The sequence below is a fragment of the Aegilops tauschii genome, unplaced genomic scaffold (genome assembly GCF_002575655.3).
Source record: "Aegilops tauschii subsp. strangulata cultivar AL8/78 unplaced genomic scaffold, Aet v6.0 ptg000429l_obj, whole genome shotgun sequence".
Lineage (NCBI taxonomy): Eukaryota > Viridiplantae > Streptophyta > Magnoliopsida > Poales > Poaceae > Aegilops > Aegilops tauschii.
The window spans coordinates 1-25,000 of NW_027332671.1; the positions used below are offsets into that span (position 1 = coordinate 1).

Here is a 25,000-nt window from a genome sequence, read left to right on the forward strand (position 1 = left end):
CTAGCAAGCCCGTCGATATTGAAGTTCCCAAGCTGTGCTTCCCGATACTGTATTTGAAGCAGTTCTTCGAATTCCTTATGATATGCAATTGAAACAAGTTCTTGCTAAATGGAAAAAAGGGAGGGTTGAATGTAGGTGCTGTTCTTATTTTGCCCGAGGGATTCGAATTAGCGCCGCCCGATCGTATTTCCCCTGAGTTAAAAGAAAAGATAGGAAATCTTGCTTTTCAGAGTTATCGTCCCGATAAAAAAAACATTCTTGTGATAGGCCCTGTTCCCGGTAAGAAATATAGTGAAATTGTCTTTCCCATTCTTTCCCCTGATCCTGCTACGAAGAAAGATGCTCATTTCTTAAAATATCCCATATATGTAGGGGGAAAACCGAGGAAGAGGACAGATCTATCCTGATGGTAGCAAGAGTAACAATACAGTCTATAAAGCTACGTCAACAGGTATAGTAAGAAAAATACTACGTAAAGAAAAGGGGGGGTATGAAATATCCATAGTTGATGCATCAGATGGACGCCAAGTGATTGATATTATACCTCCCGGACCAGAACTTCTTGTTTCAGAGGGGGAATCCATCAAGCTTGATCAACCATTAACAAGCAATCCTAATGTGGGAGGTTTTGGTCAGGGGGACGCAGAAATCGTGCTTCAGGATCCATTACGTGTCCAAGGCCTTTTGTTCTTCTTCGCATCCGTTATTTTGGCACAAGTTTTTTTGGTTCTCAAAAAGAAACAGTTTGAAAAGGTTCAATTGTACGAAATGAATTTCTAGGTCCCGGGATTTCTTACCATCAAGTTGGTAAAAAGCCTCGATTTATTGGCAATTGCTAGAATTATCTATGATCTATTTTGGAAATCCTTTTTTTGTTTAGACTGCTTTTTGTTTATGAGATGTCTGGAATTCCTTATTTATATCCCATGCAAAAGAAGAGAATCCAAGGCAAAGGCGAGAACAATAAAATTAAAATTTCTTCCTTTTCGGAGGGATTGCAGGTCTTCTTAATCGTCTATTCGGCACAAGAAAAAGGCTTTTTCTTGTGCCGATTCTTCTTGTATCAAAATAAGAATCCTTTTTCTTCCTAATTCGTCAAAGATTACTATTTCTTCTTTATTCGGGTCTGTCTCTTGGACCTCTTTTTCTTTTGCTTAGGTTTAGCCGAGGTAGTGGACAAACAGAGGGGAAGAAAATATGGCGGGGGAAAAATTTCTTGTGATTGTGAGCAAATTGCTTGGCTTGTTTAATTAAGTTCAACTTCAAATTTACAGAAATTTTGCAAAAAAAAAGTAAACTCTTCCATTGAAGGTTTTTTTTTATTTTTAGGCTAGTTGAATAGTTTTGATTAAGGTTTTATTAGTTTATTACTCGAAACTAAATCAAGGATTTTCAGGATACTTCCTTCGTGGAATAAGATATTGGATCCTCGAGTGATCTCTTTTTCTTGTTGCTTCATAAGAGTGAATCGAATAGATTCAATTCGCGTTATAAGAGTAAAAATTCCGCGGGTCCTTTCCGCTCTAATCAGATAAAGGGGGGTAAGGACCCGCTAAGCTCCTACTTTTTCATGTTTACAATCTGGTCCCTCCGATTACTATAGAGATGAACCCAATCCAGAATATGAACCATAAAAGAAAACACCTACTAAACCAATCACAGCAATACCAGCTACAGTACCTATCAGCCAAAGAGGAATTCTTCCAGTAGTATCGGCCATTTCCCCTACTTTCCTCCACATTTTATCAATTGGTCATGCTAGAGACAAAAACAGTCATGGGTAGTTATAAGGATGGTATCCTTCCAAATGGGATAAGAGAATTCTTATTAGTCTCTTTCTTTCTCTCAATTGAAGAAGTAATTGGAAAATAAAACAGCAAGTACAAAAATGAGTAATAAACCCCAGTATAGACTGGTACGATTCAATTCAACATTTTGTTCATTCGGGTTTGATTGTGTCATAGTTCTATAGTTGGAATTTGTTTTATCGTTGGATGAACTGCATTGCTGATATTGATCCCAAGAAAAAAACAGTAGGTACAGCTAGTCCGTGAATAGCCAGCCATCGCACTGTAAAAATAGGATAGGTTCGATCTATGGTCATTGAGGGCCTCCTAAAAGGATCTACTAAATTCATCGAGTTGTTCTAAAGAATCAAAACGGTCGGTTATTAACGGAATTCCTTGTCGGCTTTCCGTGAAATACTCGTTTGGCCTAGGACTTCCAAACACGTCATAAGCTAAACCCGTACTGACAAATAACCAACCCGCAATGAATAGGGAAGGTATAGTAATGCTATGAATAACCCAGTATCGAATACTGGTAATAATATCAGCAAAAGAACGTTCTCCCGTGCTTCCAGACATGCTGAACTCCCAAAATTTTTGTACATTCAAAAAAGGAATTGATTCCGTAAAAGATGGGATCGACCAGTAAATAGAAAATTACTGATATTTCATCCTTGTGAGATTGTCAATTTTGTACCAAAGGTGTATTTTGAGTATACCGAATTAGTATAGCTATCCTTCCTATGGCACAGCAATCTGGTTTTGCCTGGTTCCGAAACATAATTACTTTTTTATTTTTTTTGTCTATAGGTAAGCTATATGTTATTCAAGGCATCAATAGAAAACCCCATTTTTGTAGGTTCTACTTACTTTTCATTGGCTTCGGAATATATAGAGTAATTCGGAATAGCAGCCAAAATCTTGGGAAAATCTAAGTTAATGATCAATAGGTTTGGATAAATAATTTAGGAAGGATATTCTCATACTGACACAATACAAGGACAAGTATATGTGAAATCTATCCTTTCATAATTCGTAATTCATCCTTGTATTGTTTGTTGGATTAGGTCTAACTTTCTTGACCAAACTGCGAGCGCGGAACTTTACGAGATGAAATAGGGAAAGACAGAAGATAGAATAGAACTTAAAAGGATAATTGAAGTGACTCGTCTTCGAATCTACTTTGGTTGGAGTTCGAAAAAGGAATAAAAATAAAGTAAATTCAAGGAAGAGCTTTCTTTTTTTTTTTAACAGCCCCTTGGCAGGTCGTGGAATGCTTTTGTTCTCCTCTTATTCCATATGGAATACAATCAGTTAAAATAAGAAGGAATAGGGGAATATTCGATCGTTCACTCCAAAACGAGGGTCCTATTGAAAAAGAAATTATCCAAAATAGAAAGAAGTTTTTTTTTCAAATTCAATTGTTTATTTATCTCTTATTCAAAAATTTCCCTGAAAATTGAATGAAAAAATGAAATTCAATGGGGTTAGATGATCTAGTTCTTAATATTATTACTTTACTCAATTGACAAATTCCACAACAAATCTCTTGATTCGGAATTAGGGACTCATGTATCATCTGATGAATCCACTTTCTTTTACACTTCTGTATCTTACTCTACCTTGTTTTTTAGTATTATCTAAAATAACTGATGAATTCTGAATTTTCCATAACTTAGGTAAATGCTTTACCAACATATGTAGTGTAGTAAAAAAAAATAAATGGAATTTAACTCTTTCATGCTTACTTTAACTAGTTATTTTGGTTTTCTACTGGCTGCTTTAACTATAACCCCAGCTCTATTTATTGGCTTGAACAAGATACGCCTTATTTGAATTGACTGAATAATTATAATTCAGAAAAGAAAAATCTTTCTTTGGGATTCCTGGCATTCTACGACTCTTTTCCAGACTAATTAGGAATTCTTTTCTTGTCATTGAGATTCGTGGATAATTTAGAGTACTATTTAGGGATAGATCGTACCTCTTTTTTTATCCCCTCGAACAAATCGAAATGATTGAAGTTTTTCTATTTGGAATCGTCTTAGGCCTAATTCCTATTACTTTAGCGGGATTATTCGTGACTGCGTATTTGCAATACAGGCGTGGGGATCAGTTGATCTTTGATTGAGTCATTTTTTTTTGATTGACCTCCTCCAGACCAGAGAGGAGGTCAAATTGAATTGGAGTTACAATTCAATTTTGTTAAGTTATTTTACTCTGCTTCGACATAAAATAGATGGAATCACGCTCTGTAGGATTTGAACCTACGACATCGGGTTTTGGAGACCCCGCGTTCTACCGAACTGAACTAAGAGCGCTTTCATTCATTCAAAAAGAAAATCTTTTTCTATTCCTAATGTATCTCACGTACGTATAGTCTCCACAAATTCAAGTTATACCCACTTTACTTTAATTGATCTCGTCGCTACTGCCTATAAAGAAGAAAGAAGTAATAGGTAGGGATGACAGGATTTGAACCTGTGACATTTTGTACCAAAACAAACGCGCTACCAAGCTGCGCTACATCCCTTTTCAAATTAAATTGTTGTACAATGCCATTGTACACAATTCCTGTCTTCTTTTCCACATCATAATTTTCTTCTTCTTTCTATTTTCTTCTTCTTTCTTTCTCTATCTATATATAGAACCCTCGTGTCATTTTCTTCTTTTTGGTCTCATATAATTAAGGAATTATATACATATAAAATCCAATATAATTTCGCCTATAAAAGAAGGATTACTTTTCCTTGCTAATATATAGGAAGAAGGGGTCATCTTTTTCTTTTTTAGGGATAGGAAAATTTCGTCGATATGGTTCATTTTATATATAGCATAACAATCTTGGGCAAGAGTTTATGATCATATATGTATTCCAACAAGGAAGGAGGATTTTCAATGCGGGATATAAAAACATATCTCTCTGTAGCACCCGTGCTAAGTACTCTATGGTTTGGTGCTTTAGCAGGTTTATTGATAGAAATTAATCGTTTATTCCCAGATGCTTTGTCATTCCCTTTTTTTTTAATTCTAGTTATTGCTATGGGAGGGATAGATTTCTTCGTGATATGACAAAATTTGATCCTTTTCAATCTTTTTTTAGTATCGGAAGGAAAAAGAAAGAAAAGATGGATTGGGTTGAACCTCAGAGTCATTAAAAATTTTGTAAACCCCATTTTTGAAAATAGAAATTCAATTTAAAGGGGTACCCAAGCTAAATAAGGCCTCAGAAATCAGAGCATAGAAAAGGTGGGGCTGGCTAATTAAATGAAAGGATTTCGAACCAAAATCTTTGCTAATTCGACAAGGATTGTATTCTTTAATTATTTCTCTATTTTTTATTACTTAATTTAAGAATAAAAAAAATTTATTCTAATGAATTTTATTCTTCTTCTTCGGATTCAAAATAGAAGAATAAAAGAATAAGTAGAAGAATTAAGTTAAGTCAATCCAAAAAGAAAAGGAGGTTCATGGCCAAGGGAAAAGATGTTAGAATCAGAGTTATTTTTGGAATGCATCAGTTGTGTTCGAAAAGGTGCCAATGAGGAATCGACGGGGATTTCTAGATATAGTACTCAAAAGAATCGCCACAATACACCCGGACAATTAGAATTCAAAAAATTTTGTCGTTATTGTCGCAAGCATACGACTCATCACGAAATAAAGAAATAGGAACATCGTGTGTTCGATCTTTCCAAACAACAGAAAGAGTAAGAACTTCATATTTAATATATAAAGAAAACATAGTATAGAATACAAAATACAAATCAACTCATCTGATTTCCGGTAGATATTATTTCATATGTATAGAGGGTATTCATATACTATAATATGAATCAAATAAGATATGATCAAAGAAAAAACTACTTCTTCTGGATCCTAAATTATAAAATAAAGAAGTGAATTTCAAATTTTCAAATTTTAAATAAGGAATAAATCATGTATACATCTAAACAACCTTTTCTTAAATCTAAGCAACCCTTTAGTAAATCCAAGCAAACTTTTAATAAATCCAAGCAACCCTTTCGTAAATCCAAGCAAACTTTTCGTAAAATTCAAGCAACCTTTTCGTAAATCTAAACAACCTTTTCGTAGGCGTCCCCGGATTGGCCCGGGAGATCGAATTGATTATAGAAACATGAGTTTAATTAATAGATTTATTAGTGAACAAGGAAAAATATTATCGAGACGAATAAATAGATTAACCTTGAAACAACAACGATTAATTACTCTTGCTATAAAACAGGCTCGTATTTTATCTTTCTTACCGTTTTCGTAACTATGAGAACGAAAAGCAATTTCAAGCCAGTCAATTTCAATAATTACAGGTTCTAGACCCAGAAAAAATAGACATATTCCTCAATTAACGCAAAAGTACAATTCCAATCGAAACTTAAGAAACAACAACCAAAATTTAAGAAACAACAACCGGAACTTAAGTTCCGATTGTTGTGTTTTATTCGAATTCGAAAGGGCCAGACCTATATATATTATAAAGAAAGTAATCCAGCTCGTTGATTCCTACCACTTAATCTTAATTTATTGTATCTTCCCGGAGAGGGAACTCCGGGAATTCATCTTTTATTATTCCAGTATATTACTTTATTTATACCTTTAATTGATGATCTTTATTTTATTGGAAATCGTGTAAAGATTATTTGGATTTGATACAGCTACTTGTGCAAGCATTTTACGATTAAGAATCAATTTCTTCTTGTACAGGTTGTGTATTAATTTACTATAACTATCGAATACTTTATATACCCGCGTTGCTGCGTTTATCCGAGTGATCCACAAACGACGAAAATCCCTCTTTTGCCTACCTCTATCTCGATGAGAGGAAACAAAAGCTCTTTTTACCTGTTGGGTAATCATTCGATTAAGTCTTAAATGAGCCCCTCTAAAGTTTGAGGCAAATGAACGCATTTTTGTTCGTCGTCTCCGGGCTATATATCCTCGCGGAACTCTGGTCATTGAATCAAATTAACCTTAATGAATAACTAATGATTTCTCTTCTTTTAGCCACCCTTTTTCTCATTAATAACAAAACTAATTATTCCGATATATAAAATATTAATTCCAATGGCTTTTGCTATAGTAACCTTCCCAACCACGATTTTTTATTCCACTCCGTTCAGTTATTTCTATACGAAATAACAAATTCATTCTAATAATACTAAAAAAAATAGTGGGTTCCATCGTTTCTATGGTTCCCTTTTAAACGGTGAGGCCCTCTCTATACACCGGAGCCCTTTCTTTCATCAAAAGGTATTGCGAACTTGTATAGTCCACATTCTTTGGCTCTACCTATCCATTATAGAGTAAATAGCTCTTTTCACAATAAGAGTTATCCATACAGTGACGGTATTTAATTATGAAAGTTGGCTAAGTAGCTGACCCTGTTAGTCCGTTCTTTTAAGATAAAGGAGCATAAGCCTTTTTCTTTTTATTACTATTTCCTCCGCTTAATGGATAACCATTTGCTACCAATGGGAGAATTGCTTCTTATTTCCAATTTAGATAATTGGATTTGCACCAAAGGAAACCATAAATTCCATATACCATAGAAATCTAGGATAGAGAAGCTATATCCTATTCATTGGTACTAATCATGGATACTTCAATTTTTTTTATATTTGTTTGAAGTCATGATCTGAACGAGTCGCACATACACCCTAGCACATGTTCCTCGACGCTGAGGGCATCCTTTAAGCGCGGCCGTTTTTCGAGCATTTCGTATTGGCTGTCTTGCGTTTCTAATAAGTTGTTTAACCGTCGGCATGTTGTATGTATATAGAAAAAAATGGATTGGTTTAGATCCATCTTAACCTGATGATTGCTCATCATGAAGTCTTTCTATTTTCTATTAAATCGAGGAAAACACGAATTTAGCTGTGAAATAACTTTACAAGAAATCCGGACACTACCAATCCTTAAACATTTCTGGAAACCACACTGGATCAGTATCGCAGTGCTTGTCAATCATTTCATCCCCTACAATATCGACAAGTCCATAAGCTTTGGCTTCGTCTGCTGACATAAAAACATCCCTTTCCATGTCTTCGGATACAACCCAAAAAGGCTTGCCTGTTCTTACTGCATAAACCCTTGTGATCATTTCGCGAACTTTGTGTAACTCTTCTACTTCTAGTAAAAATTCTGGTGTCCTTGCCCGATAATAAGCACTAGCAGGTTGGTGAAGCATAATCCTCGCGTGAGGGAATGCTATACGCTTGGTGGGTTCTCCTCCAAGCAGAATGAAGGACGCCATGGAGGCGGCTATTCCGAGGCATATTGTATATATATCTGGTGTCACCGTTTGCATCGTATCAAAAATAGCCATTCCTGAGATTAGCCACCCGCCTGGGGAGTTTATAAACAAAAAAATATCACTAATTCCATCTTCTATACTCAGATATACCATGAGACCTGTAATATGATTCGTGATCTCGCAACGAATCTCTTGACCTAAAAAAAGTGTCCTTTCTCGATACATAACATTGTATAAGTCAACCCAAGTCGCTTCTTCATCTCCAGGAATCCGGTAAGGTACTTTTGGAACACCAATGGGCATATTAGATTAATATTATTAAATTTAAGTAAGAAAACCACACTTTAATATGGAAACGTAAGAATGGAACAGAAAGAAAGAATCCGCAGTTTATTGTCTTAATTTTATTCTTATTCTATATGAATACTATAGATTCTATTAATACGTAGATTGAAAGGTTATACATATAAGGAATGTAAGACAGATTGAATAAAGAAAAAGGAATGGGTGATTCGAATGCTAAACAAAGAGGGGTAGCGATCTATTCTTCGTTTTTTCCAAATTGGCCAAGTTACCCATTGCATATTGGCACTTATCGAGTATAGAATAGATCTGCTTCTCTTTCTTCTTATGAACAGAATTGGCTTCTTATTTTTAATGGAATGAAATAAATATTCGCGCTTTCTGACACAGAATCCCCTAGAAGGGTTAGGTACATAGGATATGGATAGTCTTTTTCAATGCGATAAAATAAAGCGACATCGTGTCTATTTTTCTTTGCTAAAGGGGTATTTCCATGGGTTTGCCTTGGTATCGTGTTCATACTGTCGTATTGAATGATCCGGGTCGATTGCTTGCGGTGCATATAATGCACACAGCTCTAGTTTCTGGTTGGGCTGGCTCAATGGCTTTATACGAATTAGCAGTTTTTGATCCCTCTGATCCTGTTCTGGATCCAATGTGGAGACAAGGTATGTTCGTAATTCCCTTCATGACTCGTTTAGGAATAACGGATTCGTGGGGTGGTTGGAGTATTTCAGGAGGAACTGTAACAAATCCGGGTATTTGGAGTTATGAAGGTGTGGCAGGTACGCATATTGTGTTTTCTGGCTTGTGTTTCTTGGCAGCGATCTGGCATTGGGTATATTGGGACCTAGAAATATTCTCTGATGAGCGGACGGGAAAACCCTCTTTGGATTTGCCCAAGATCTTTGGAATTCATTTATTTCTTGCAGGGGTGGCTTGCTTTGGCTTTGGGGCATTTCATGTAACGGGTTTGTATGGTCCTGGGATATGGGTATCCGATCCTTATGGACTAACTGGAAAAGTACAAGCTGTAAATCCAGCGTGGGGTGCAGAAGGTTTTGATCCTTTTGTTCCGGGGGGAATAGCTTCTCATCATATTGCTGCGGGTACATTGGGTATATTAGCGGGCTTATTCCATCTTAGTGTCCGTCCGCCTCAACGTCTATATAAAGGATTACGTATGGGCAATATTGAAACTGTACTTTCCAGTAGTATCGCTGCTGTTTTTTTTGTGCAGCTTTCGTAGTTGCTGGAACTATGTGGTATGGGTCAGCAACGACCCCAATCGAATTATTTGGGCCTACTCGTTATCAGTGGGATCAGGGATACTTTCAGCAAGAAATATATCGAAGAGTTAGCAATGGTTTAGCCGAAAATCTTAGTTTATCAGAAGCTTGGTCTAAAATTCCCGAAAAATTAGCCTTTTATGATTATATTGGTAATAATCCGGCAAAAGGGGGATTATTCAGAGCAGGCTCAATGGACAATGGGGATGGAATAGCTGTTGGATGGTTAGGACATCCCGTCTTTAGAGATAAAGAAGGACGTGAGCTTTTTGTACGCCGTATGCCTACTTTTTTTGAAACATTTCCGGTTGTTTTGGTAGATGAGGAGGGAATTGTTAGAGCAGACGTTCCTTTTAGAAGAGCAGAATCCAAATATAGTGTTGAACAAGTAGGTGTAACGGTGGAGTTCTATGGTGGCGAACTTAATGGAGTAAGTTATTCTGATCCTGCTACTGTAAAAAAATATGCGAGGCGTTCTCAATTAGGGGAAATTTTTGAATTAGACCGGGCTACTTTGAAATCTGATGGTGTTTTTCGCAGCAGTCCAAGGGGTTGGTTCACTTTTGGTCATGCTACCTTTGCTTTGCTCTTCTTTTTCGGACACATTTGGCATGGCGCTAGAACATTGTTCCGAGATGTTTTTGCTGGTATTGATCCAGATTTGGATGCTCAAGTGGAATTTGGAACATTCCAAAAAGTGGGAGATCCAACTACAAGGAAACAGGCAGTCTGATACACATTGTTATAGTATCTTTCACCTCTCTTTTTTGATTTGACATGGGAAACATCTCCCATCCTTTCTTTGACTCTTTTTCTTTCTTTATATGGGAAATTCTCCCAAATGACAAATGAATAGGTGTGGAAGTTATAATTGTAAATAAACCAGGATCGAATCTATGGAAGCATTGGTTTATACGTTCCTTTTAGTTTCGACTTTAGGGATAATTTTTTTCGCTATCTTCTTCCGAGAACCACCTAAGGTTCCACCAACTCCAACTAAAAGAATAAAATAATTTCATTTAAGTAAGAAGTCCCCCTATCTGGGAGACTTCTTACTTAAATTAGTCTCCGTGTTCTTCGAATGGATCTCTTAATTGTTGAGAGGGTTGCCCAAACGCGGTATATAAGGCATACCCAGTAAAGCTTACAAGTAAACCAGATATGGAGATGGCGACTAAAGTTGCTGTTTCCATTTTTATAGAATTTCAAGATTACAATGGATCTACGAAAAGATCGTGTATTTACAACTACAACGGAATAGTATACAAAGTCAACACCAATGATTAAATAGAATTTATGGCTACACAAACCGTTGAAGATAGTTCTAAACCTAGGCCAAAACGAACTGGTGCAGGTAGTTTACTGAAACCCTTGAATTCGGAATATGGGAAAGTCGCCCCGGGTTGGGGGACTACTCCTTTTATGGGGATCGCAATGGCTTTATTCGCTATATTCCTATCTATCATTTTAGAAATTTATAATTCTTCCGTTTTACTGGACGGAATTTTAACCAATTAGGTTTCTACTAACTAAAACTAGGAAGTCAGAGTTTTTCCATCCAAAAAAGCCTTTCTAGTTTAAGATCTACATTTCTAGATATTATGGTAGTTCGACCGCGGAATTTTTTTGTTTCGGTATCTCTGGAATATGAGTGTGTGACTTGTTAGAATTGATCCTATTGATAATACATAGAAAGGGCCTGTTATCTCTATCAAGATGATTCTAATTCGTCAGATATTATTTATTCTAGTATCTGGAACACGAAATAGATAGAGTGGATCAAAAAAAAATGGAACTATGATTCATACTCACTATTAAGACCTCGCAACCAGACTGAAAAATTCAAGTAGTTCTTAAATAAAAATAAAAAAGAAATTTTCTTCCTTCCAATTTTGTTTGCCCAAAAGACAACTTTTTTTCTCTCGATTTTGTCGAGTCATTACACTGATTCAATAAATGATTATCAAGCGGTTCTTATTCGAAGAACCCTTGCCTTTTGTTTAGCTTGAGACTAAATCATCGTGGCTCTAGTATGAATCTAAGGTTTTAATTGAACTGATTCATAGGATCTCAACAAGATAATTTCTATATTACGCATAAAAAAACAAATCCTTTATAGGGAAGAGAAAAGTCAAGAAGCCTCTAATGACCAACATAAGGGAAAGGAAGAAAGAAAGACGCGCCAACTTGAGATTTTTTGGCATTATCATCACAAAGAAGATATTCCGGATTTTTCTTATTTGATATCTTCAAGGCAAATCGACCCAATTCAGTGGCTGATGAAGTTTTGAACCTTTTTTCTAATATTCGTTGAAAATTTTTGTGTTTCTGCTTGAGCCGTACGAGATGAAATTTTCATATACGGCTCTTAGAGGGGGACTCGGGTTAGTTACCTATCTCAATAAAGTATATGATTGGTTTGAGGAACGTCTTGAGATTCAGGCAATTGCAGATGATATAACTAGTAAATATGTTCCTCCCCATGTCAACATATTTTATTGTTTAGGGGGAATTACACTTACTTGTTTTCTAGTACAAGTCGCTACCGGTTTTGCTATGACTTTTTACTACCGACCAACCGTTACAGAGGCTTTTTCCTCGGTTCAATACATAATGACCGAGGCCAACTTTGGTTGGTTAATCCGATCAGTTCATCGATGGTCAGCAAGTATGATGGTTTTAATGATGATCCTGCATGTATTTCGTGTGTATCTCACAGGGGGATTTAAAAAACCCCGTGAATTAACTTGGGTCACAGGTGTGGTTTTGGCTGTTTTGACTGCATCATTTGGTGTAACTGGTTATTCTTTGCCTTGGGATCAAATTGGCTATTGGGCAGTCAAAATTGTGACAGGTGTACCTGACGCCATTCCGGTAATAGGATCGCCTTTAGTGGAGTTATTACGCGGAAGTGCTAGTGTGGGCCAATCCACTTTGACTCGTTTTTATAGTTTACATACCTTTGTACTGCCTCTGCTTACTGCCGTATTTATGTTAATGCACTTTCCAATGATACGTAAGCAAGGTATTTCGGGTCCTTTATAGGGAAGGCATATCATAGAGAATTATAATTATCATATATCATATCGGGTAGGTTTTGGTATTTCATTGCTACAAGCATGGGTTATTGTAAAATAACACATGTCATTTGGATACTTCTCTTCAACTCCAAAGTATTTTTATACAATACAAATAGTTGAAGTTAATTTTACGAAAGAAAAAAGGCGGATTATGGGAGTGTGTGACTTGAATTATTGATTTGGCCATGCAGATAAAGAATTGGATCTGCCACATTAGAATTCACAACCAAAGGTGTCTCCGCATCCAATCAACATGTAAGTCCCCTACCTAGGAAGGATAGGCTGGTTCACTTGAGGAGAATATCTTCTATGATCATACCGCAACCATGTCATCCATGAACAGGCTCCGTAAGATCCCATAGAGTAGAAATGGAATAAGTCATGTGACATGATCCAGTTCTCTATTTATTACACTTACCTTTTTATTATAGTATGGAAATGCATTCATTTTCTTTGCATCGATTGTGATCCGCAATACTATCGGAGTAAAAGAAGGGATCTAAGGAAGAATGTAGGCTAAACTTTTTGATTTTTTATTAGTAACAAGTAAATATTTTGTTTGGAGGTAAGAAACTTGCGATATTGAGGGGATAAATACCAACTAATCAAGAGACATGAGACAATCCACAAAGCAATTGATCATGATCAAATTTGTAAGCCCACTTGGATATTGAGCATTTACCCATAAGAATAGGATTATTTTCAATGAGTAGTTGTAGGTGCAACTTCGGAAAAGAGAATCTGATAAAGCTTTTCTTGCCTAGAGTCATTGAGTCATTATAAACCTTAATTCTATTAAGGATCTTCCGCGGTCTTATTTCTTTCACTCTTGCTCGAGCCGGATGATGATAAATTCTCATGTCCGGTTCCTTTGGGGGATGGATCCTAAAGAGTTCACCTATCCCAATAACAAAGAAACCAGACTTAAATGATCCTGTATTAAGAGCTAAATTAGCTAAAGGGATGGGACATAATTATTACGGGGAACCCGCATGGCCCAACGATCTTTTATATATTTTTCCAGTAGTAATTCTAGGTACTATTGCATGTAATGTAGGTTTAGCGGTTCTCGAGCCATCAATGATTGGTGAACCGGCAGATCCGTTTGCAACTCCTCTGGAAATATTACCCGAGTGGTACTTCTTTCCCGTGTTTCAAATACTCCGTACGGTACCCAATAAGTTATTGGGCGTTCTTTTAATGGTTTCTGTGCCAACAGGCTTATTGACAGTACCTTTTCTAGAGAATGTCAATAAATTCCAAAATCCATTTCGCCGCCCAGTAGCTACGACCGTTTTTTTAATCGGTACTGTAGTAGCTCTTTGGTTAGGTATTGGAGCAACATTACCCATTGATAAATCATTAACTTTAGGTCTTTTTTAGATATTTTTTGATTCATTCAACCGTGAAGTACCATAGGTATCTAGGAAATAGTTACTTCCAAGTGAATCTTCCCTAGATACCTAAAATCCATTTTATTATGATCCATTTCGCGAAAATATAGATTGTACCAAAGATGCTAAATTGTTTTCTTTTTATTCTAACTCGAAAAAGAAGAAGAAAAAAAATTGCAATGGATTTAAAACGAGAGTTTATTCTTAAGTAAATCAATTGGGAGATGCTTCTCTAGAGTGTCCCATATATGTTTTCTATCTTCCATACGAAAACTGTCAATTCTCAGAAGATCTTCTTCAGTCTTACTCAAAAGGTCCAATAGTGTATGTATATTGGCCCTTTTTAGACAATTATACGTTCTAGAAGTCAATTCTAATTGATCAATAAAAATAGAATTCAATGGAATTCCTTTTTTGTTTTTCTTTAGATTAGTTAATCTTTTTTGAAAAGTAAAAAGGGGTGGAGTAAACCTGTTTTTATTTTCTTCGAAACTAGCGCCCTCTTCCTCCGCGTGTAGAAAAGGAAGAAATAAATCAATCAAATTACGAGAAGCCTCATAAAGTGCTTCCTTAGGGGTTAAACTTCCATTAGTCCATATTTCTAGAAAAAGTATCTCGTGTTTTTCATTTCCATTCCCACAAGAAAAAATACTATAATTCACATTTCGAACAGGCATGGATACAGCATCTATAGGATAACTTCCATCTTGATAGTTCTTTCTGAGTTCTGTCTGATATCCACGATCTCTCTTGATCTGTAAATCAATACAGAAATCAATGGGCTCTGTCAAGTTAGCTATAGGTTGTGCCGTATCAACGATTTCTACGGAAGGCGGTAAGATGATATCTTGAGCAGTTATGTATCTAGGACCTTTGACGCAAATGGATGCGTCTCTAACTCCATAGAGATTACTTCTCAATACAATTTCTTTCAAATTTAGTAAAATTTCTTGTACGGATTCTTCAATACCTGCTATTGTAGAATACTCGTGCGGCACGCTCCCAAATTTTGCACGTGTGATACATGTTCCTTCTATTTCTCCAAGTAAAGCTCTTCGCAAGGCAATACCGACGGTGTCCGCTTGACCTTTTCTAAGCGGGGACAGAATGAAACGACCATAATAAAGGCGCTTACTATCTACTCTTGATTCAACACACTTCCACTGTAGTGTTTGAGTGGATCCTGCTACCTCCTCTCGAACCATAATAGACTAGTATTATTATTTTATCATTGAATCGTTTATTTCTCTTGAAATGAAAGTTGAAAGCGGGTTAATTCTTTTACAGACGTCTTTTTTTAGGCGGTCGACATCCATTATGCGGCATAGGTGTTACATCGCGTATACAACTTAATCGCACACCACTTTTAGCAATGGCTCGTAATGCGGCATCTCTTCCACTACCAGCGCCCTTTACCATAACTTCTGCTCGTTGCAAACCTACTGTACGAATAGCATCTACTGCTGTTCTTTGACCAGCATAGGGTGATGCTTTTCTTGAGCTTTTGAATCCACAAGTACCGGCCGAGGACCAAAAAACCACCCGACCTTGTGGGTCTGTAACAGTTATAATGGTATTGTTGAAACTAGCTTGAACATGAATAACCCCTTTTGTTATTCTACGTGCACTCTTCCGTAAACTAAAACGTGCATTCCTACGTAAACCAATACGCACTTTCTTACGTGAACCAATTTTTGGTATAGCTTTTGCCATATTTTATTATCTCATAAATATGAGTTAGAAATAAAAAAAAGAAAAAAAGATACAAAGATATCCGTTTCAGGGTAAAATAAACCCTTTACTTTAATTATTTTAAATGAAATTATTTTATTTGGAATTGGAACATTTCCGCGGGTACTTTTTTTTACTTTTTAGAAAGTAAAGTTCTTTTTCGAAAGATTACCCCTGTCTTTGTTTATGCTTCGGATTAGAGCAAATGACTCTAATTCGTCCACGCCTACGAATCAGTCGACATTTTGTACAAATTTTACGAACGGAAGCTCTTATTTTCATATTTCCGTATCCTTTTTTAAACTATGAATCTAATCTTTTGGAAAAAATAAGTCTCTTCGCTTGAATTTTAGAACTTAGAATTTATTACCCTAGAAAAAAAAGAAAAACCTAATCCTTTGAATCTTTGGTATCCTTCAAATCTTCGCTATCCTTCAAATCTTCGCTATCCTTCGAGTCTTCGATACGCTTCGAATCCTTATGGGGAAGTCTATAAATTATACGTCCCTTGCTTGAATCATAACGACTTACTTCAATTTTGACCCTATCCCCCATCAGTATTCGTATAGAACTAGACCGTATCTTTCCTGAAATATAGCCTAGGATGATGGTGTCATTCTCTAGCCGAACGCGGAACATTCCATTGGGTAGGGCTTCCGTAACTAAACCTTCGAAAGTTACTTTTGCTTCTCTCGGGTTTTTTTTTTCTCTCCTATTTTTTTTTTCTGTCATATTTTTTTTCTCCTATTTTTCTATTTTTATTTTAAAAATAGGAAGGGCGAGATAGAATTCAAGCACTATAGGCGGGGCGATTACCATATATAACATAAGACTTCTCCCCCAATTCTGTTTAGTCGAGCTTCTCGATCTGTCATTATTCCTCGAGAAGTAGAAAGAATAGCAATTCCCATTCCACCCAAAACTTTAGGAATTCCTTGATAGTTGGTATAAATTCGTAAGCCGGGTCGGCTGATACGCTTTAAAAAGGTTCTTGTTCTATATATTCCTTTTCTAGTCTTTCTCTTTTGATGTCGCAAAGTTGAAACCAAGAAATATCTGTTACGTTCCTGATGTTTCCGAACACTTTCAATAAAACCCTCTCGTAGAAGTATTTTAACAATGTTTTCGGTAATATTTGTAGATACTACTCGAACTGTTCCTTTTTTATTCATGTCCGCATTTCTTATAGAGGTTAGTAAATCAGCAATAGTGTCCTTGCCCATAAGACTCTAATTCTAGGTTCCTCCTAATTTTTCTATAATCAACATGTTTTCTTTTTTTTTTTCATTTTGGATTTTAAAACATATACGTAAAACACAATCTACTAAATTAATTCTTTGGTCTCAATTTCGCCTACTAGTATTTATAATACTTCAGGAGCTAATGAAACTATTTTGGTAAAATTCAATTCTCTCAATTCCTCGGCAATCGCGCCAAAAACTCGAGTTCCTTTTGGATTGCCTTTTTGATCAATTATAACCGCAGCATTGTCATCATAGCGGATTATTATACCGTCTTCGCATTTGAACTCTTTACATGTACGTACAATTACAGCTCGAATTACTTCGGATCTTTCTAGAGGCATTTGGGGCAATGCGTCTTTGATTACAGCAACAATAACATCACCAATACGAGCATATCGCTGATTACCAGCAGCTCCTATGACTCGAATACACATCAATTTTCGAGCTCCACTATTATCTGCTACATTTAAAAGGGTCTGAGGTTGAATCATATTATTTTTTATTTTGATTTCAATTTGTTATTTCAATGCAAAAGGATGAAAGAAATATTGTCTTTCCAGAAAGAAAAACCGGGCATTTTTTTTTATCTTCCATACCCCTTTTAGGGTTCTATATCTCTAATCGAATAAATTGACTTCGTATGGGCATTTTACTGGCAGCTATGGAGATAGCTGCTCTAGCTACAGTTTCAGATACTCCCCCCATTTCATAAAGTATACGACCAGGTTTAACAACGGATACCCAATATTCGGGGGACCCCTTTCCCGAGCCCATACGTGTTTCCGTGGGTCTTAGTGTAACCGGTTTGTCGGGAAATATACGTACCCATATTTTTCCACCACGACGTGCATATCGTGTTATTGCTCTTCGTCCTGCTTCTATCTGTCTCGCCGTGATCCAAGCGGGTTCAAGTGCTTGAAGAGCATATCTACCAAAACAAATACGATTGCCTCGGCAGGATTTTCCTTTCATTCTTCCTCTATGTTGTTTGCGAAATCTGGTTCTTTTGGGGTTATAGTCGATGGTTCTCTTTCTTAGTTCCATCTCTACTGCAAAACTGGACATGAGAGTTTCTTCTCATCCAGCTCCTCGCGAATGGAATGAGAAAGCATGTAAATTTCTCTAATTCATAATATTCAAAAATATTACGGTACGGATAGATACACATTAATAGATAATAGAAAAAGTTCGGTTTTTTTTATATTGAATTTGTTAAAACAGAAAAATATAATATATAGTCAAAAAAGAAGATCTAGAATATATCCAGATGTGTGTGTATATTTATCTAAATTCTATATTTATAGATAATGTAATCCTTCTTAAAAAAATCCTTATTTTTACTCTTATTGAATCGCGGTAAAGTATTCTAATTCAATAAGAATTTCGCGGGCGAATATTTACTCTTTCCTGTCTTATTTGTTAATTTATAAACTTACCAAATAAGACAATTTTTTTGGTTTGTTCCGCCATCCCACCCAATGAAGTGTTAGGATTCTTTTCAATAAAATCCTATGGAATCATAGGTTCTGTCGTTCCCACTGCTTCTCCTTGAATGGTTAGGTCTGAATCCCGCAACGGAGCTTCCAAAAAATTTCTTTCCGAGTTAATTTTCTCAGTTTTATTAACCCGGGCGGCTCTTTATTATTGCTTTAAATTTGTAGTTCTTGTTTCAAGTTACAATTTTTAATTCTCTATTATTTTTATTATATTGATGCTTTATCACATTGCCTTTTATGATGTAATTCATAGACCATACATAGTGGAATCCTATATCTTATTTATTTCCTCTTCCTTCTTTCTATCATCCCTCCCTTTATCCACATCCCTTTAGTTTTGCTTCACAACCTAGAATCCCTTTTCTTTTTTAGAGAAAAAATTGCAGTTGCTACAACTATATGACACATCTACTCATTTATGATAGAGGTATTTATTCATATAGTGACTGTTTCTTAGTTAGGATCTCGACAATACGAAGCAATAGGTTGGTTATTAGTTAATTTTCTATAATTACTAAGTTTTTTTCTTAAAAAAAAGAAAAAAATAACGAGTCACACACTAAGCATAGCAATTATATTAAATGATTTATCAATTTTCATTAAATCTTATAGAAAGAGGTATAATTTCTTCTTTTGCAGGGATTTCAGGAAAAAAGTCTCTTGTCATTTTTTATTCTATCAATGGACAGAATCCGAAGACAAGATTACTTATTCTTCGTCTACGAATATCCAAATTTTTACACCTAATACTCCATAGATAGTCCGAATTGGATAGCAGCAATAATCAATTTTAGCGCGAATTGTTTGGAGGGGAAGTCTACCCTTTTTAATAGATTCGGCGCGTGCAATTTCTTTTCCTCCGAGACGACCCGCAATTTTTACTTTTACTCCCCTTATATCTGCTTTTTTAGTTAATTCAATGGCTTTTTTCATTGCCTTTCGGAATGAAACTCTATTTTTTAATTGGAAAGCTATATATTCTGCAAGAATGTTAGGCTGTCTATAAGGTTCTTTCACTTTTTCGATAGAAATATTAAATCTCTGTTTACAGAGTTAATTTCCTTTTGTAGATCTTTCTCTAATTCTTCGATTGCTCCTTTTTTCTTTAATAAATTTGGGAATCCAATATGGATTATGACGTGGATCGTATCGATTTCTTTTTGGATTTCTATATGTGTAATTACTTCGGAACTTGAACCTGAGTCCATTTTTCTATTATGTGTAATTACTTCGGAACTTGAGTCTGATTCTATTTTTCTATTCGAGCCCTTTTTCCTATTCTTTTGTATATAGTTCTTGATACAATCCTTATTTTTTTATCTTCCTGTAGACCTTCAGAATAATTTTTTGGTTGTGCGAACCAAAAGGAATGGTGTTTTTGGGTTGTACCAAGTCTGAAACCGAGTGGATTTATTTTTTGTCCCATATTTTTCTATTCTATATTTTTTTTTACTGGGAATCGAAATCTTAGATGGATCTAAAGGTTATTTAGATTTCTTTACTATATTTAGTACAATTGTTATATGACACATGCTTTTTTTTATGGGGAAACTACGTCCTCGAGCTCGAGGTCTGAATTTCTTCATAATAGTACTCCTACTGACTTCGGCTTTAGTAATAAATAAATTCGCTTTGTCGAAATCCCTATAATGAGTAGCATTTGCGGCTGCCGAATAAACCAACTTTAAGATGGGATAAGATGCTCGATAGGGCATGAGGTTCAGTATCATAACAGTTTCCTCGTAGTAACGCCAGCGAATCTCGTCAAGAACTCTTTGTGCTTTGAAAACAGACATAGGGATACGTTTTTGTGCTTTGAAAACTCTCTCGAACTTAAGTAGACGATCGGTTGGAACTTTCCTTGCGAGTTTCCTTAGCCCACTTTTCTTCTTCTTTATCCTAGGGATATACTTTACTAGTTTGAAACTTGTCATAAATAAGGTTATTCCCCGCCTACCTTTACTTTATTTTGAATCTTTTTTTCTTCTTAATCTTTCTATTCAGAATTCAGTTAACGACGAGATTTAGTATCCTTTCTTGCATTTTCATAACTCGTGAAATGCCGAGTAGGCACGAATTCCCCCAATTTGCGACCTACCATAGGATTTGTTATGTAAATAGGTATATGTTCCTTTCCATTATGAATCGCGATTGTATGGCCAACCATTGTGGGTAGAATGCTAGATGCCCGGGACCACGTTACTATTGTTTCTTTCTCCTCCTTCATATTGACCTTTTCTATCTTTGCCAATAAATGATGAGCTACAAAAGGATTCGTTTTTTTTCGTGTCACAGCTGATTACTCCTTTTTTCCTTTTTAAAGAGTGGCATTCTATGTCCAATATCTCGATCGAAGTACGGAGGTCAGAATAAATAGAATAATGATCAATGGAAAAAAGCAAAAAATCCTTTAGCTGGATAAGGGGCGGATGTAGCCAAGTGGATCAAGGCAGTGGATTGTGAATCCACCATGCGCGGGTTCAATTCCCGTCGTTCGCCCATCGCATTATTGCAAATTCCAAAAATGCAATTTTCCATATTCCTAGTTACGTATTTACTTACGGCGACGAAGAATAAAACTATCGCTATATTTTTTCCTTTTCCTAGTTCTTCTTCCAAGCGCAGGATAACCCCAAGGGGTTGTGGGTTTTTTTCTACCAATGGGAGCTTTCCCTTCACCGCCCCCATGGGGGTGGTCCACAGGGTTCATAACTACCCCTCTTACTACGGGGCGTTTACCTAGCCAACACTTAGATCCGGCTCTACCCAAACTTTTTTGGTTCACCCCAACATTACCCACTTGTCCGACTGTTGCTAAGCAGTTTTGGGATACTAAACGGACCTCCCCAGATGGTAATCTTAAAGTGGCCGATTTACCCTCTTTTGCAATGAGTTTCGCTACAGCACCTGCTGCTCTAGCTAATTGCCCACCCCTTCCACGTGTGATTTCTATGTTATGCATGGCCGTGCCTAAGGGCATATCGGTTGAAGTAGATTCTTCTTTTCTCTCAAAAAACCCCTTCCCAAACTGTACAAGCTTCTTCCAAAGCATACGGCTTTCTAGATGTATATGACGATCTCTAGACAGATGGATCTTATATGAATCATATGATGAAGTACCACATGAGTGGATATATAGGAAAGGAATCCAAATCTGCCGAATCGCTCATGTTATGATCTTCTACATCCTAGGTCTCTGCGTTCCGTCATCTGGCTTATGTTCTTCATGTAGCATTCAGATCGAATGACTCTATGAAATTACGTCGATACTTCCACATATTATGGGTAACGTAGGAGACATCCCTATTTTCCCCCGGGGGTCTTAATTACCACTGCTTAGCTTTCAATTTGCCTCTGACCATCAAATTAAATGTGAATAACCCGTCCTCCTCTCTTTGAAACAAGGGGCGCTTCCGGTTCTGTGCGTGCTTCAAACAATTTTGTCTTCTCCATATTACCATATCTCTAGAGCCAATAATTTTCTATGAGGAACTACTGAACTCAATCACTTGCTGCCGTTACTCAACAGTTTTCTGTTGAGGTCTATCCCGTAGAGGTAGTCAAATTGGATCAGTGATCGATTTCTAGGTTTCGTCGTAAACCTAATTGGTTACTTCCAATTACGTAAATCAATAGTTCAAACCGCACTCAAAGGTAGGGCATTTCCCATTGATATAGGAACTTTTGTACCAGAAACAATAGTATCTCCAATTATAGCCCCTCTGGGATGTAAAATATATCTCTTCTCACCATCCCCATAGTGTATGAGACAAATGTATGCATTTCGATTAGGGTCGTATTCTATGGTTACGATTCTACCAGATATGTCTTTTTGATTCCGTCGAAAATCTATTTTACGGTATAGGCGCTTATGACCTCCCCCTCTATGCCTTGCGGTAATGATTCCTCTGGAATTACGACCTTTACCACAACGGTGCCGTCCATGGATCAAATTATTTCGTGGATTGGATTTCACTTGCCTGTCTACGGTTCCCTTGCGTGTGCTCGGGATAGGTGTTTTGTATAAATGTTTCGCCGTATTATTAAGTATTCTCCTTTAGTTTTTTTCTCTATCTAGAAGTGGAATAGAATAACCCGGTTGAAGGGTAATGATCATACGTCTGTAATGCATTGTATGGCCCAGAATAGGTCCTATTCTTCTACCTTTTCCAGGTAGTCGATGGCTATTCACAGCTACCACCTTAACACCAAAGAAGAGTTCGACCCAATGCTTTATTTCTGTCTTAGTGAATCCCGATTCGACATTAAAAGTATATTGATTCTTTCCCAATAAACGAAGACTTTTTTCTGTAAATACTGCGTATTTGATTCCATCCATAAATCGACTTTCCCTCCTATGCTCTGAGTTCCAGTATCGATAAGAATTCGAGTTCTTATTGTTCTTATGTTATGGTATGAATATACCATACCAATTCGTTATGTATGGATGATGGATGAGATTCCATGGATAGAGAGCCAGTTCCAATAGACTTATGGAATGTTCCCGTTCGTGTGCATCCAGCAGGAATTGAACCCGCAAATTTACCAATTATGAGTTGGGCGCTTTAACCATTCAGCCATGGATGCTTAACAGGGATCATCGTACATCGTAAATAACCAATTTTCATATAGAAAGACATATCATAGAAAAATGAAATCGAAAATATTCCGAGATGGCAAATATTCGGAGATGACTATGAAAACACCTCTCTGGATCCTCGAATTGAAAGAGAGATTGAGAGGGATCAAGAATCCTAATTCTCGCTATTTGGAATGGATCCCAATTCTATTGAGTCTGACTCATAGTGATCATTTCTCTTTAGCAAAGAATGACCTTGGTTATCAAAGGATTGAACAACCGGGATCCATTTACTTATGATACCTAGTTGGCATTGATAACAAGGATCTAATGAATTATGAGTTTAATAGATCCTCTTTAGCAGAAAGACGTATATTCCTTGCTCATTATCAGACAATCACTTATTCCCAAACCTCGTGTGGGACTAATCGTTTTCATTTACCATCTCATGGAAAACCCTTTTCGTTCCGCTTAGCCCTATCGGGTATTTTAGTGATAGGTTCTGTAGGAACTGGACGATCCTATTTGGTCAAATACCTAACGAAAAATTACGATTTTCCTTTCATTAAGGTACGAGGGCTTCTTATTCCACAAGAACGAAAGCACCTTTTCATTCTTTCATATACTAGGGGTTTTTACTTGGAAAAGACAATGTTCCATACTAAAGGATTCGGGTCCATAACCACGAGTTCCAGTGCACTAGATCTTGTAGCACTTAGCAACGAAGCCCTATCCATTAGTATTCCACATAAGAAATCCATTCTAGAAAAAAATACAATTAGATTAGCTCTTCATAGACAAACTTGGGGTTTGCGAGCCAAGGTAAGATCGGCTCGGGATCATGGGACCCTTTTCTATCAGATAGGAGGGGCTCTTGTACAAAATAGACTTACTAAGTAATAACCCCATAGAATCTATCTATATAAAGATAAAGAGGCAATCGTGTCAGGAAGCGGTTTTTCTTTGGCCAAAAGGTACTTCGAACTTGGAACGAGCATGAAGAGATTAACGAGACTTCTTTCTCTTTTGAGTTTTTCTGGCGGACCTGCCGCGCAAGATCTTTGGTCTTCCCCTGGAACCGATGAAAAAAGTGGATCGCTTCTTATGTACTCGCTCAGAATGATTCTTCTCTATCTATAGTTCATGGCCTATTAGAAGTAGAAGGTGCTCTGGTGCAATCCTTACCGACAGAAAAAGATTGCAGTCAGGTTGATAATAGTCGAGTGACATTACTTCGTCGGTCCGAACTAAGGAATCTGTTAGAAATGTTTTGAAATGGATATTGTTCTCTCTTTGATCAGGGATTGCTATATGAAAAGAAGTGGAGTTTGAAAAAGGGAACGGAATGCTCAAACCGGAACTGCTAGAGGAACGAATTTTCAATAGCATAACTTGGGCTCCTAGAATATGGCGCCCTTGGGACAATCTATTTGATTGCAGGGTTTTGTTCCGAAGCAAAGATATCCGCGGAGGCCGGTTCGTTCGTCCTATTCTGATATTCAGGACCAAGAGGTACTGGATTCTCTTTCGGATAGGCCCTGAAAGGAGAAGAAAGGCTGAAATGCCAACGGACCTCTGTCTATTCTCTAATTCACCCGATCCGATAGTACCCGTTTTTGGAACGTCCAGTGCCAAAGTCACTGAATGGGTAAGTCACCAATCCAATCCCTTTGACAAATCGGATGTCATATTAGATATCATATTCTATATATATAGAAATATCATAGATAGAATAGACATATAGAATTTTTGGTCGGCAAATTCGAAGGAATCATTGAGTGAAAAAGGAGCAAAGAATGACAAAAGACGAGACTCTACTAGTCTTC

The 25,000-nt window shown here is 36.6% G+C and overlaps 1 long non-coding RNA gene and 1 other non-coding gene across 3 annotated transcripts; one reads left to right on the forward strand and one right to left on the reverse strand.

Annotated features, from left to right (window-relative positions):
- The first annotated feature begins 32 nt into the window (after window positions 1–32).
- Window positions 33–23,014, forward strand: LOC141030479 (uncharacterized). 2 transcript variants are annotated; one of them, XR_012192593.1, is made up of 3 exons: window positions 6,244–18,116; window positions 19,160–21,585; window positions 22,250–23,014. It is a non-coding gene; the product is annotated as an uncharacterized lncRNA (long non-coding RNA). The 2 variants fall into 2 exon arrangements; XR_012192592.1 differs by lacking the exon at window positions 22,250–23,014 and having other exon boundaries at window positions 33–18,116; window positions 19,160–20,757.
- Window positions 4,034–4,108, reverse strand: TRNAW-CCA (transfer RNA tryptophan (anticodon CCA)). The gene has a single exon. It is a non-coding gene; the product is annotated as a tRNA-Trp (tRNA).
- Window positions 23,015–25,000: the final 1,986 nt, after the last annotated feature.